Raw genomic sequence first — 14,628 nt, forward strand, 5'->3', positions numbered from 1 at the left:
ACACACATATCCGGCACTGTTGCGGCCGTGTCTTGTGACTTGTCTATGCTGCAGACTGCTAAGCTCTTGGTCCCCACCTTTGTGCTCCTGTGCAGCTCTACCCCCCTTTCCTATCTAATATGCTAATTTTCAGTAGAGGCTACTGGGGTGTGGAGGAGCCTCTCCAGGAAGTGGGAGCAAATGGTACTCCACACCTCATTAGCCTCTGCGTTCCTTAATACCTGTGCATCCTTGGCACGCTACTCACACTTCTGCCGTAGTCCTAACACTCCTTCAGAGATCTGCGCATGCGCAGTAGCTCCTGCTTTAGAGCTGACGGGAGTACAGGTATGCGTGTGCGCTCTGAAGCCAGAAATACTGCGCATTCGCAGAGCTCAGAAGGAGCCAAGACTGCGGCATCAACAGTGATACAAGAGAGAACTATCTACTTCTGACTTCTTCTGTACTGTGAAATTGGGAAATCGCTGGGGGTTCCAAATGCCACACACCCAATGATCCCCCATAATGACCTATCCCATGGATCAGTTTTTCTTGGAAATCCCATTTTAGATCATTTACACATACTGTACTTGGACCATGCCCACTGAGGGCTGACAGTATATGATGGAAGCTGATGACTAGAAACAGAGTGGTTAACTTTATGGTTGCTGGGCCGCAGATGTCACAGTCGCATCGTACTAGCATAGACCTCATCCACGACCGTTAGGGCCGGCAGGGTGCAACAAAAAGAGGGGGGTTGCTGTGTAACAATGAACAATGTTTCCCCCAGTATGTCAGTGTGCTGGGTTTACAATCCTACATCCTGGAAAAAAAAAATATTATCTTTTAGATCCCATCAAACATGTCCCTAGGTACTAAAGAACCAAGATAGGGGCTTCTGAAGTGACACTACCCTTGCAATCACTAAACTTGACTCATTTCATGTGAATCAGCTGAGAAGAGTCAAATTTACCTGACTTTCTGGGAGATTTTATATAAATGGTAAATGGGTTATATTTCGCATAACGAAGGGAATTCTAGAAAGGGCATTTCATACCCTACATGAGAAGGCTGGTAGTTTATTAGAGTAAAACCTGGTGACAGGTTCTCTTTAAGCCATATTTTTATGGAGGCTGAGACTTCCAAAGGAAAGCACAAGGGCAATAATTTCCTGCACATATATTTATCAATGGGTCCTTGAACTTATTTACTGGGGGGCTTGGTTTTGACTACTTCATGTGTTCATTCACATCAACCAATTCAAGGTGAATGTCAAAAGCATCGGTCTGGGCCAATAACAAAGTGGGGGCGTGTCTGAGACTACCTCATACTCTCTGTAGCTAAACTGTAGCCATAGATCACTGCCCAGAGATGTAAAGCTGCCAAGGATCAAGTACTGAAGAAGAAGTAATGACAGTACCATTGACTTTAATCATCTACAGGCGGTCCCCTACTTAAGGACACCCGACTTACAGACAACCCATAGTTACAGACGGACCCCTCTGCCCACTGTGACCTCTGGTGAAGCTCTCTGGATGCTTTACTATAGTCCCAGACTGCAATGATCAGCTGTACGGTGTCTGTAATGAAGCTTTATTGATAATTCTTGGTCCAATTACACCAAAAATTTTGAAACTCCAATTGTCACTGGGGCAAAAGAAAAAAAATTGTCTAGAACTTCCATTATAAAATATACAGTTTCGACTTACATACAAATTCAACTTAAGAACAAACCTCCAGACCCTATCTTGTATGTAACCCGGGGACTGCCTGTATTTTGTTTTATACATGATATATAAATATATATAAAACTTTTGCTAATAATTTTAGTCTAAGTACCAAGATTGGGAAAATTACTCACAAGTAGATTTAAAGAATAGCCTAAAAATCAGCAGGGCATTAATCTCAGGAACTTACCACTTACCACGGCCAGCCGGGCTCCATGCCAGAGAATCGGCACAGTATAATCCAGTGACCCAAAAGAAAACAGAACTTTTATTACAAGAAGTAATCATAAAATAACCTTTTATTGGATGATTCTAACGACTATGGAAAGGAGCACAACATTTTCTTGACTTTACAAGACGTTTTCCTTGTTAATATTCTGCAGGTCTACAAGGATTTCAGTATTTGAGCTTGCGTTCTAAAATAAGATGGAGCACAGATGACAGTTCTTACCATTGACTCATGACACCATTCTATATTTGTAGGAGCAATAATGGCAGAAATCCCAAATGTGCTAAAAGCCAATAAAAATAATTGGTGTGATTATTGAATACTTAGAACTTTACGACTTTAAGAACATTGACAAAAAAATCCAACAAATCAAAGAAAGAAAACTTGAAGTATGACCATATCACCCTAGAGCAGTGATGTTTACCCTTTTACAGATTGGGTACCTAAACTACAACAAAAACCTGATTATTTATCGAAATTGCCAACATGACAATTTAAGCAATAACTTATTTCTCCCTTTCAAATGTATCATCCTGAGGACAGCAATACAGTAGAAAGAGGGAGGAGAAATTCGGATTACCATTGCAGCTTCCCTGCAGGGTCCACTGAACAGGAAGGATTGCAAGGCCTGGAGCTGGAGTTCCAATGATAGTCCAGCTCTGCCCACAACTCCATGTTACTCCGGTAGTCCCAGGCTGCCAAAGATGTGATGCTTCAAAATTATACTGAACATGGCATATCCTAGATGTCCTGGGACTGCAAGAGGATGTCTTAAAGACCTGTCACCTGTATAAATAGCTCTAGAGTAAACTAATAAGCTTACTAAAGTTAGCATCTCCTAGTGCTACAACAGATGTAGCAGTGTTACACTGCTAGCGTTTTCAGAAACCTCCAATAATGCTAGGAGACACTGCTGTGCTGTACAATAGTAACGCAGGACCATGCTCAAAGCAGTCCGGCATATTCATGAGGGGACGGTCCGAGGCCGGCGGTGACTGCCAGAGTTGATGCGGCAGTCACGTCTCCTCGTGAATTCGCCAGAATGCTTTGAACGTGGTCCAGCGTTCCTATTGTACAGCGCGGCAGTGTCTGCTAGGGGCATTGGGGGTTTCCGAAAACGCTAGCAGTACAACACTGCTTCATCTGTTGTAGCACTAGGAGATTCTTACTTTGAGCAGCAGTTCTTAGTGCGTTTTTGTACAGGTGATAGGTCCTCTTTAACTCCTCTTCTGCTTGGGGTGATGTACTGGGTGCCCAGAGAGAGGGCTCTGAGTACCACCTCTGGCACTTGGGCCATTGGTTTGCCACTACTGCTCTAAAGGATCAACAAAGTATCATGAAGTTTTATTTTGCCATATCCTTAAATGACAAAAGGTTTGATCAAATGTGGTGGGTCTTCAACTTCAGAGAGAAAAAAGGTTCTTCAGCCTCATATGAGAAGAAAAGTACTTGAAAACACAAGTGATAAATGGGGAGCCTCAGGGTGCACAATTACCTTATTGACTAGGAATCATGTGTGGACCGCTGTGCTGTACAACTGGACAATAAAAACCTTGCATTTTCATATTTAAATGGAAATGCACTAAAAAAACTTCCATTACGCTTGAAATTTCAACAATCAACATCATTGGTTGCCACTAGATTGACTGATCAGTTCCGGGTACCCAAATCTGAAGGCTCACCCTCACCAGTAATAACTGGATCACGGGAGGTACCCTTTAAATGTTAATCTGATAAACCATCTTCATGCGCCACCATTTTTCTGAGTATCCTCATTACTGTGACATCAACAGGGAGTGACGATCATAGTGTAAGTTATGGCGTGGTTTTGCCAAACATTGCGGTTCAAGTACAGTCATGACTAGAGAGGAGCGAGCATACTCGCAACTGCTCGATGCTCGGACGAGTATTTCGCCAGCTCGAGAAAATGGCATCTCCAGGCGTTTAGATTTTTGGCGGCCAGAAACAGAACCAATCACAAGCCAGGAGACTCTGCAGTACACCCAGCATCACGTGGTACACTTACATGTCGATAGCAGTGGTTGGCTGGCCTGATCAGGTGACTCTGGAATATACTAGCCATTCCCCGCAGTGCTCGGATCATTCTCTGTCTGGATGCAGTTAGGGAGAGAGCTGCTGCTGGTCTAGAGTGTTAGAGTGTGCTAGTAGATTACTGTTAGGCAGGAGTGATTCTCCAAGAACCCAACAGCCCTTGTTAAGGCTACATTAGCGTTTTTCAAAAGTTAAATTGACACACTCAGTAACAGCACAAAATCCTTTTGTGCGCTGTCAGTGTAGGTTAGAAACTGGCCCTAGCAATCATCTTCTGTGGTTGCTGTCTGATTTCTTCTGAACGTTTAGTTCTAGTTTGGAAAACTTTTTTGGACTGCCACATACAGGCACTATCCAAATGTAATTGTCTCCATAGCAGCCTCACTCGGTCACTTTGTCATCACCATGCTGTTGCCCATAATTTTGGCATAATGGAGCGATTAGGCAGCCTCAGAGGCATCCATGCATGCTGCCCCTGCTGTTTTCTGTCCATTTCCGTTGTGTTTCCATCATTTTCTGAGGTTTCCAGGTGTTTGGCCAAGCTTCCCTGTGCAGAGCCTTGGTCCCCTTGAAAAATGCTCGAGTCTCCCGTTGACTTCAATGGGGTTCATTATTCGAAACGAGCACTCGAGCATCGGAAAAGTTTGACTTGAGTAAAGAGCACTCGAGCATTTTAGTGCTCGCTCATCTCTAGTCATGACTAGTTGCTACTGCATTCATTTATCCATTGACTTGGTACTTCCTGTGAACAAGTTGGAACCAAGATGGAGATAAAGAATACGAATTGATGTGTTCAATCTTTCTTGCCATGCTACTCCCACAAATATTCAGCAAATTTCTAATGCCATATACTTTTATGGGAGCCCTTTTTTGGCCGCAAAATGTGCAGCTGTATCACCTACTCACATATGGTCTTGTTCATGAGGCCTGAGACTTAAAAAATATATTCAGGATAATGCCCCAACCTTAAAAGGATTGTATGAGACATTTAAGTAGCTTATGTACTCGCCCCACTGGGCATCCCAGGTATTAGCGGCTGCAGCCTTTGGGAAGGGAGAATTATTTTTGTCACTTTCCTTGTAGTCATGATAGCTGACAGGGAACCTGTCATCTTACCTACATGCTAAGTATAGTTTTTTTATAGTTTTGCCTCAATCTGGCCACCATACGTCCTCTCTGTCAAAAAAATGCAGGATGGAAAGATGTAGCAAGCTACGTCTCTTCATCCTGCAGCCTCTGGTTGAGCGACATATGCTATCCGGAGTAAATGCATGCCTCCTCACAGCCCCGTCGTGCAGCCGACAAATCTGCGGCAACTGTGTGATGCCATCATGTCAATATGGACCAAAATCTCTGAGGAATGCTTCCAGCACCTTGTTGAATCTATGCCACGAAGAATAGAGGCAGTTCTGAAGGCAAAAGGGGGTCCAACCCGTTACTAGCATGGTGTACCTAATAAAGTGACCGGTGAGTGTATATATTTATAATGTTTTTTTTAATTCACATATTTCACTTTTATACACATTTATAAATTATATAGTCCTTTCATTTTGGGAAAGGCGTAAACAACTCTACTATTTTCACCCAATACAGAGCAGATTACTCTAAAATAATTGATTTCAAATAGTTTTTATTAGGTACATAATGTATAAAAATTATAATTCATAAAATTTTGGTTGAACTACCAGAAGTGTTGGTCATACATCACAACAGTCACTGCCAGTCACTGGATAAAGCTGTGGGATGAATTCTTTTACAAACTCGTCCGTCTACCGTATAACGTAAGCCTGGCTTCTACTGAAAAAGCCTGACTACAGAAATGACTATTTGTTGTCAGTTACTATTAGTTTACCAAATAAATCTGTTTACTAATAATAAATTTAATCACAAGCAAAAGAGGCATTTAAGACATTACAATAGTGTATATTTTGTAGATTTCTTTAGTATTGGTATGAAACTTTTCAGAGGCTAATCTTCTTTCTACATGTTTAGTTGACTTATGTGACTGATTGAACTGTAAGGTTTATCTGTTCTAAGTTGCATTTGGTCAACTTTTATAATGATGTTAAAGATGGCTTCTCTAAATATCAAAATAACGTGTGGTGCTATATCAGGCCAACGCTATTTCCATCAATAAAGTCTTCAGGCGTCATGGACTCCTGTTACTGCACTTAGAATGAAGCATTCATTTGTGGCTTATTCACACAAATATGGCTGTTTATGACCTAAAATGACCACTATCTTAGTGTACTAAAAGCAAATACAGAATGTAGTAATGTTAGTGGCACGCTCACAAACCAGAAGCCTTCCTCTGTGCATCCAGTGTTGAAGCTTTTAATGCTGAATGCTCTGTGATTCTGGAACTCTTCCTAAATTATATATCTTCTCTTCCAAATTGAAAATTAAGTAGACTCTGTGGAAGCATCCACTGGACGTAAGAGAGACTCTTTGTGTCCTATTAAACATCTTTGCATACACTCTCGCTTGATATTTAATTTTCTGAAGGGCAAACCAGATCTGATTTTCTCGGCTTCTCACCTTTTTCACAGGAGTTTTTATTTTACAAATTATATCCAAACTTTACTTAATACAGAAAAAAACACCTCAACGATCACCTTACATACTGCTAATTTTTACAGTATACGGACGGCCAGACGAAAGCCAACAAGAGGTTATGAACACGTGGATTAAATGGGTATATTGTCTGGGTACTACCGTAGTAATTGTAGATATAACAGACTGTACATAGATGGAGATAAGAAATTTTTACTATGCTATATTCTGCAATGTCTCAGAACAATTTCATAGTCCAGGATCCAAGGCTAAAACAAATTTAGTTTCTATTATATTGTATAGAGGACAGACAACCTTTGAGTGGCCTTTAGCCTACATTCACACAAACGTATCCAGCGGACATACGTTAGCTGCGATGAAGAGGAGGAGTGGTTACTCCTCCCCTCTCTATAGCGATGCAAGGCGTTTTTTTTTAAGGTTTTAAACTCTTAAATGATGAGCCAGATGGTGCTCCGAATTAGGCAATTGGTTGGGGAATAACCACAGCAAAAAATGTCAAAAGATGACCTTTCCTTTGCTCTTTATATACCATTCATTGCACTGCTTACGAATACAGTTTAAATGAATCACCCTCATCCACAAAGCTCTGCACAGTGCTGTACCTCCCTACCTCTCTTCCCTCATCTCAGTCTTTTGGTCAACACATACTCTTCAATCTGCTAGTGATCTTAGATATATAAGATGGTGGCTTATGACTGCTTCAAACAGCATTATTTATTACTCGATTATATTATTGATTCGGATCCAAAAGAATGGCTCTTTTGAGCTTACAAGGAAACTGATTGTTTCATATAACTATGATTTTACTCAGTATTACCTTATTTTATTTGTGTACTGTGTGATCTGTAAAGCGTTGCAGAATGGTGCGATAGAAATTAAGATTTATGTGCCTAATACCTCAGGTCAAGGTCAGGGCGGGCAGAGTTCTTAAGTACTGTATATATGCTAGTATAAGCCCACCCTAGTATAAGCAGATGACCCTAATTTTACCACCAAAAACTGGGAAAACATATTGACTTGAGCATAAGCCAAGTGTAGGAAATGCATTGGTCACAGCCTGCCCCCTGTAGTATATAGCCAGCCCACTGTAGTGTATAGCCTGCCAGCCCCTGTAGTATATAGACTGCCAGCCCCCAGTGGTATATAGCCTGCCAACCCCCAGTGGTATATAGCCAGACAGCTCCCAGTAGTAGATAGCTAGCCAGCCCCCTGTAGTAAATAGCCAGCTATTCCCCTGTAGTATATAACCAGCCTTCTTTAGTATATAGCCAGCCCAGTGTAGTATATAGCCAGCCAACACATAAATAAACTTACATACTCACATTCCGGCGGACCCCGATGCTCGGCATTGCTCCCCAATGTTCCCTTACCCACGGCTCCTCTTCTTTCTTCCCTCTACTGTAACAGCCGGCAGAGGCACAGCTATGCACTCTGCCGGCCGGTGCACATTATGACATAATAAACGCATCATTATGCGCCTCTGCCAGCTGTTACAGCAGAGAGGAGAAAGAAGAGGAGCTGCGGAGAGCCTCGCCATGCATTGGGAGTGCCGGATGGTGAATATGTATGTTTATTTTTTATAGACTCGTGTAGAAGTCATAACTTATTGCTAGCATACATTCAGCTGTTTTGTGAAGGCCTCAGACCTACATAAAGTGAGGTCACTATAGACCTTTTATATAAATAGTTAGCACCAGCACAACTCAGCCCCATCTTGGAAACTGGCAATAGTAAACAATCATTGGAAAGGTTAAGGGCAGAATTGTCAAGGTAATACAGAAGAAATACGCAGCTAGCATGGAACAAAAAAAATACACCACAAAATAAAAACAACAAAATAATCCAATCATTAAATAATATGTATAACAATACCAATGTATGGGCTATGGGACATGAAATAAAGACAAAAACCAACAGTGCAAAACTTAATATAGTGCCACCTAGTGCAAATAAGGTGAACATGTGACATTCAAAATGTAATAAAAAACGACAAGACACTGGAACTTATTTACTAAGGCTCCGCGGATGCACTTTCTTCAGACTGTTTGCTGTCTTCGGGATTTGCGCAGCTTTGACAGGTATTTACAGGGGTCTGCGCTGGGATTGTGTGGCACGCAAACAAATTATGGCTCTCATGCGACAGAAATTGGGGGGGGGGGAGGGGGACGGGCCCGAACTGAGCGCGTGATTTAAGTTTAAAATTGTGTTGCAAGACAATGCACTTAGATGCACCAGGAAGAAGAAGGTGAACTCCGTCGGACCTGAGCGGGGAAGCGACACATGCAGGATCTCGGGCGCACGATCTTAGTGAATTGCAGCAGATTTCATTATCGTCTGACAAAGCACTTTAGGTGAACTCAGTCGGATGGGTAAATAAATGTGCACCACTAAATTCAATATTCAGACACCTTACCTAAATACAGAATTTCATAATAAAATACTTACAAAAGAGAAGAACATGGTAAAACGTAAAATACATAGTAAAAATACTATAAGCAACTGCAAATCTACCAAGCCATGGCCGTCCACTTAGACTGACAGCCCAGGACAAAAAGGAGCTAGGAGCCTTAGGGTCACTCTGGAGGAGCTACGGAAATCCACAATTCAAGTGGGAAAATCTGTCCAGAGAAGACAACTCTCTGATTGGTTAGTCCGAAATGTTCCCTCATCTCTTTAACAATTTAGATTACAGACTGTCCCCGGGTTACATACAAGATAGGGTCTGTAGATTTGTTCTTAAGTTGAGTTTGTATGTAAGTCGGAACTGTATATTTTATCATTGTAGCCCCAGCCAGAACTTTTTTGGTCTCTGTGACAATTGGATTTTAAAAATGTTGGGTTGTCATAAGAATCAGGAGTAACACTAAAGCTTCATTACAGACACCTGTGATAACTGTTATAGCTGATCATTGTAGCCGAGGACTAAAGTACAGTAAATTACCAACATCCAGAGGTCCGTTTGTAACTAGGGGTCGTATGTAAGTCGAGTGTTCTTAAGTAGGGGACCGCCTGTAATTGATACATTTCTGATACATCATCCGCCAACTTTTATTGTAGTTGAATGGAAGTCATTGCCTATCAAAAATAGGAATAGGGTATAGATTAGAGATGAGCGAACATACTCGTCCGAGCTTGATGCTCGTTCGAGCATTAGCGTACTCGAAACTGCTCGTTGCTCGGACGAATACTTCGCCCGCTCGAGAAAATGGCATCTCCCGCCGTTTTGCTTTTTGGCGGCCAGAACCAGAGCCAATCACAAGCCAAGAGACTCTGCACCCAGCATGACGTCGATAGCAGTGGTTGGTTGGCCAGATCAGGTGACCCTGGAATAGACTAGCCGCAGCCCGCGCTGCTCGGATCATTCTGTGTCTGGATGCCGCTAGGGAGAGAGCTGCTGCTGGTCAGGGAAAGCGTTAGGGTGTTCTATTAGAATAGTGTTAGGCAGGAGTGATTCTACAAGAACCCAACAGCCCTTCTTAGGGCTACAATAACGTTATACTTTTTTTTTTTTATTTGCTTGTGGCTGGGCTTGCTGGCACTAGTAGTGCAGCTAGTACCATATTGTGAGGAATTTGCAGGGGGACTTGCTACCGTTGTGTTAAGCTCTTAGTGACACACATATCCACCTCAAACACCAAAGTGGGAAAATTTATTAGGGGTTTGAGTAGAATTAGGCAGAGTCTGCTGATTTAATATTTTTTTTTTAGCTGTATTTCATTTTAAACTCAAACTCATCTTGCAAAGCAGTGTGCTTTCAGTGTAGGCTACAAAATAGCCTTAGGAGAACCCCAACGGCTTACTTAGGCCTACAATAGCGTTATATTTCCCTTTTTTTTGTTTGCTTGTGGCTGGGCTTGCTGGCACTAGTAGTGCAGCTAGTACCATACTGTGAGGAATTTGCTGGGAGACCTGCGACCGTTGTGTTTAGCTCTTAGTGACACGCATATCCACCTCAAACACCGAAGTGGGACAATTTATTAGGGGTTTGATTAGAATTAGGCAGAGTCTGCTGATTTTTTTTTTTTTTTACCTTTATTTCATTTTATAGCTCAAACTCATCTTGCAAAGCACAAAATCCAGTTGTGTGCTGTCAGTGTAGGTTATAAACTAGCCATAGCAATAGGATAGCATCGTTTTGTTAAAAAAAATAAAAAACTAAAAAAAAATAAACACAAATTATTTTTTTTTTTCAAGTTTACACTTTAATTTGGAAAATGTTTAACCCGAGGGCTAGAAGTAGAGGACGAGTGCGTGGACGTGGGCGTCCAACTACTGCAGGGGTCAGAGGCCGTGGTCCTGGGCGGGGTGAGACACCACCTGCTGATGGGGGAGCAGGGGAACGCCGCAGAGGTACACTCCCTAGTTTCATCATGTCTCAAGTTACTGGGACTCGTGGTAGAGCACTGTTGAGGCCAGAACAGTGCGAAGAGGTGATGTCGTGGATTGCGGACAATGCTTCTAGCCATTTGTCCACCAGTCAGTCTTCCACGCAGTCCACCCATGTCACCGAAATCGGCATTCCTCCAGCTCCTCCACCTCAGCCTCCTTCCCCCCAGTCTGCCCCCCCCCCCACCAAAATTTGGCATTTGAACCGGCATACTCTGAGGAACTGTTTTCTGGACCCTTCCCACAGTCACAAACCACTTGTCCTGCTGCTGCTGAGCTATATTCCGATGCCCAGGTTTTCCACCAGTCACAGTCTGTGGGTGATGATGACCTTCTTGACGTAGTGGAAGTGTGTAAAGAGGTGTCCGACGATGAGGAGACACGGTTGTCAGACAGTGGGGAAGTTGTTGTCAGGGCAGGAAGTCCGAGGGGGGAGCAGACTGAGGGATCGGAGGATGATGAGGTGACAGACCCAAGCTGGGTTGATAGGCCGGGTGAACACAGTGCTTCTGAGACGGAGGCGAGTCCTATAGCAGAACAGGTTGGAAGAGGCAGTGGTGGGGCCAGACGGAGAGGCAGGGCCAGAGCTGGTGCATCAGCGCCAAATGTTGCCCGTAGTCAAGCTCCCGTGGCGAGGGCTAGATTTTCAGAAGTCTGGAGGTTCTTTAAAGAAACACCGGATGACCGACGGACTGTGGTGTGCAACCTTTGCCAAACCAGGATCAGCAGGGGTTCCGCCACTACTAGCTTAACTACCACCAGTATGCGCAGGCATCTGAATGCTAAACACCCCACTCAATGGCACCAAGCCCGTTTACCTCCGGCTGGGCACACCACTGCTCCTTCCCCTGTGTCATCTGCTAGTCAGCCCCCTGCCCAGGACCCCGGCCCAAACACCTCCCGTGCGAAAACCCCATCTTCGCCTCCACGATCCTCCGCAGCATCCACCAGCGTTCAGCTCTCCATACCCCAGACACTGGAGCGCAAAAGGAGGTATAGCGCAACCCACCCACACGCCCAAGCCCTCAACGTCCACATCTCCAAGTTGCGTAGCCTGGAGATGCTGCCCTATAGGCTGGTAGAGACCGAGGCCTTTCAAAACCTCATGATGGTGGCCGCCCCTCGGTATTCGGTCCCCAGCCGCCACTACTTTTCCCAATGTGCTGTCCCAGCCCTGCACAAGCACGTGTCAGAGAACATCCTCCGTGCCCTGACCAACGCCGTTTCTGACAAGGTCCACCTGACCACGGACACGTGGACGAGTGCTGCCGGGCAGGGCCACTATATGTCGCTGACGGCACATTGGGTTAACTTGGTGGAGGCTGGGACCGAGTCTGACCCTGGGGCTGGTCATATACTGCCGATGCCGAGGATTGCGGGGCCTACCTCGGTCCAGGTCTCAAAGGCCTACTGTGCCTCCTCCTCCTCCCACCCCTCCTCCACCTCCTCCTCTGAATTACCATCCGTGGGCATGGCGCCATCAGTCGGTAGCTCTAGGCACAGCAGCAGTGCCATCGCTAAGCGACAGCAGGCGGTGCTCAAACTGCTGAGCCTAGGCGATAAAAGGCACACCGCCCAAGAGTTATTACAGGGCATCACGGCGCAGACTGATCTGTGGCTGGCACCGCTGAACCTGAAGCCAGGCATGGTTGTGTGTGACAACGGCCGTAACCTGGTGGCAGCTCTGCAACTCGGCAGACTGACACATGTGCCATGCCTGGCCCATGTGTTAAATCTCATAGTTCAGCGTTTCCTCAAGACATACCCCAATCTGTCTGATTTGCTCACGAAGGTGCGCCGCATCTGTGCGCATTTCAGGAAGTCCAGCACAGATGCTGCCACTCTCAGGGCAGCGCAGCGCCGCCTCCAACTGCCCGCTCACCGACTGTTGTGCGACGTGCCCACGAGGTGGAATTCAACACTAACCATGTTATCCAGAGTTTACCAGCAGCGCAGAGTGATTGTAGACTGCCAGATGTCGACTTCCACCAGAACTGGTAGTCAGGTCAGTCAGCTTCCTCACGTCTACAATGAGGAGTGGACGTGGATGTCTGATGTCTGTCAGGTGCTGAGTAACTTTGAGGAGTCAACACAGATGGTCAGTGGTGATGCCGCCATCATCAGCCTCACCATCCCGCTGCTTGGCCTGTTGAAAAACTCTCTGGTCAGCATGAAGTCGGAAGCTTTGCGCTCGTCACAAGAGACGGGGGAAGAAGATTCCCTTGTTGATAGCCAAAGCACCCTTAGGTCTGTTTCTCAGCGCATATCGGAGGAGGTGGAGGAGGATGAGGAGGAAGAGGAGGAGAATGTTGGCGAGACAGAAGAGGGGACCATTGTTCAGTCCTTCACTGTTCAGCGTGTATGGGCAGAAGAAGAGGAGTTGGAGGAGATGGAGGAGGAGGAAATGGACAGTCAGGCCAGTGAGGGGAGTGAATTCTTGCGCGTTGGGACTCTGACGCATATGGCAGATTTCATGCTAAGCTGCCTATCCCGTGACCCTCGCGTTCAAAGAATTTATTCCAGCACCGATTACTGGGTATTCACTCTCCTGGACCCACGGTACAAGCAAAATCTTTCCACTCTCATCCCTGGAGAGGAAAGGAGTGTGAGAATGCATGAATACCAGCAGGCCCTGGTGCACAAGCTGAAACAGTATTTCCCTTCTGACAGCGCTAGCGGCAGAGGGCGCACTTCTGCGGGACAAGTAGCGAGGGAGAGTAGGCGACCAGGCAGCTTGTCCAGCACTGGCAGGGGTAAGCTTTACAAGGCCTTTGCCAGTTTTATGTCACCCCAGCAAGACACTGTCACCTGTCCCCAGTCTCGGCAGAGTAGGGCTGATCTTTACAGAAAGATGGTGAGGGAGTACGTAGCTGACCATACCATCGTCCTAAATGATCACACAGCTCCCGACAACTACTGGGTTTCAAAGCTGGACATGTGGCACGAACTGGCGCTGTACGCCTTGGAGGTCCTTGCCTGCCCTGCCGCTAGTGTGTTGTCCGAGCGGGTTTTCAGTGCAGCTGGTGGCATCATCACCGATAAGCATACACGCCTGTCGACTGACAGCGCTGACAGGCTGACGCATATCAAGATGAATAAAGCCTGGATTTCTCCGCATTTCCATTCTCCACCAGGTGAAAGAAGCTGAACCTGAATAATGTATGCACTCCTCCTCCTCATTGTCCTCCTTCTCCTCCTCTTTGTACACTAAAGCAGAGGAAACTGGCTATTTTTTTGCCAGGGCCAACTGGCTCTGGCTATAGTACTCTATGTATTTAATTTTTCTGGAGGGCCAACTACCCTGTCCTCTGTTTTAAACAATTTTTGGGAGTGCCACATACAGGCACTCAATCTATGTAATTTTTCTGGAGGACCAGCTACCTGCTCCTCTGGTTTGAAAACTTTTTTGGACTGCCACATACAGGCACTCAATTTATTTAATCTTTTTGGAGGACCAGCTACCTGCTCCTCTGGTTTGAAAACTTTTTTGGACTGCCACATACAGGCACTCAATCTATGTAATTTTTCTGGAGGACCAGCTACCTGCTCCTCTGGTTTGAAAACTTTTTTGGACTGCCACATACAGGCACTATCCAAATTAAATTGTCTCCATAGCAGCCTCCACACGTCGTCTTTTTAGCTGCCTTCACACGTTGTCTCCATTTCTACCTCCACACGTCA

This window comes from Engystomops pustulosus, chromosome 5 (assembly GCF_040894005.1).
Source record: "Engystomops pustulosus chromosome 5, aEngPut4.maternal, whole genome shotgun sequence".
Classification (NCBI taxonomy): domain Eukaryota; kingdom Metazoa; phylum Chordata; class Amphibia; order Anura; family Leptodactylidae; genus Engystomops; species Engystomops pustulosus.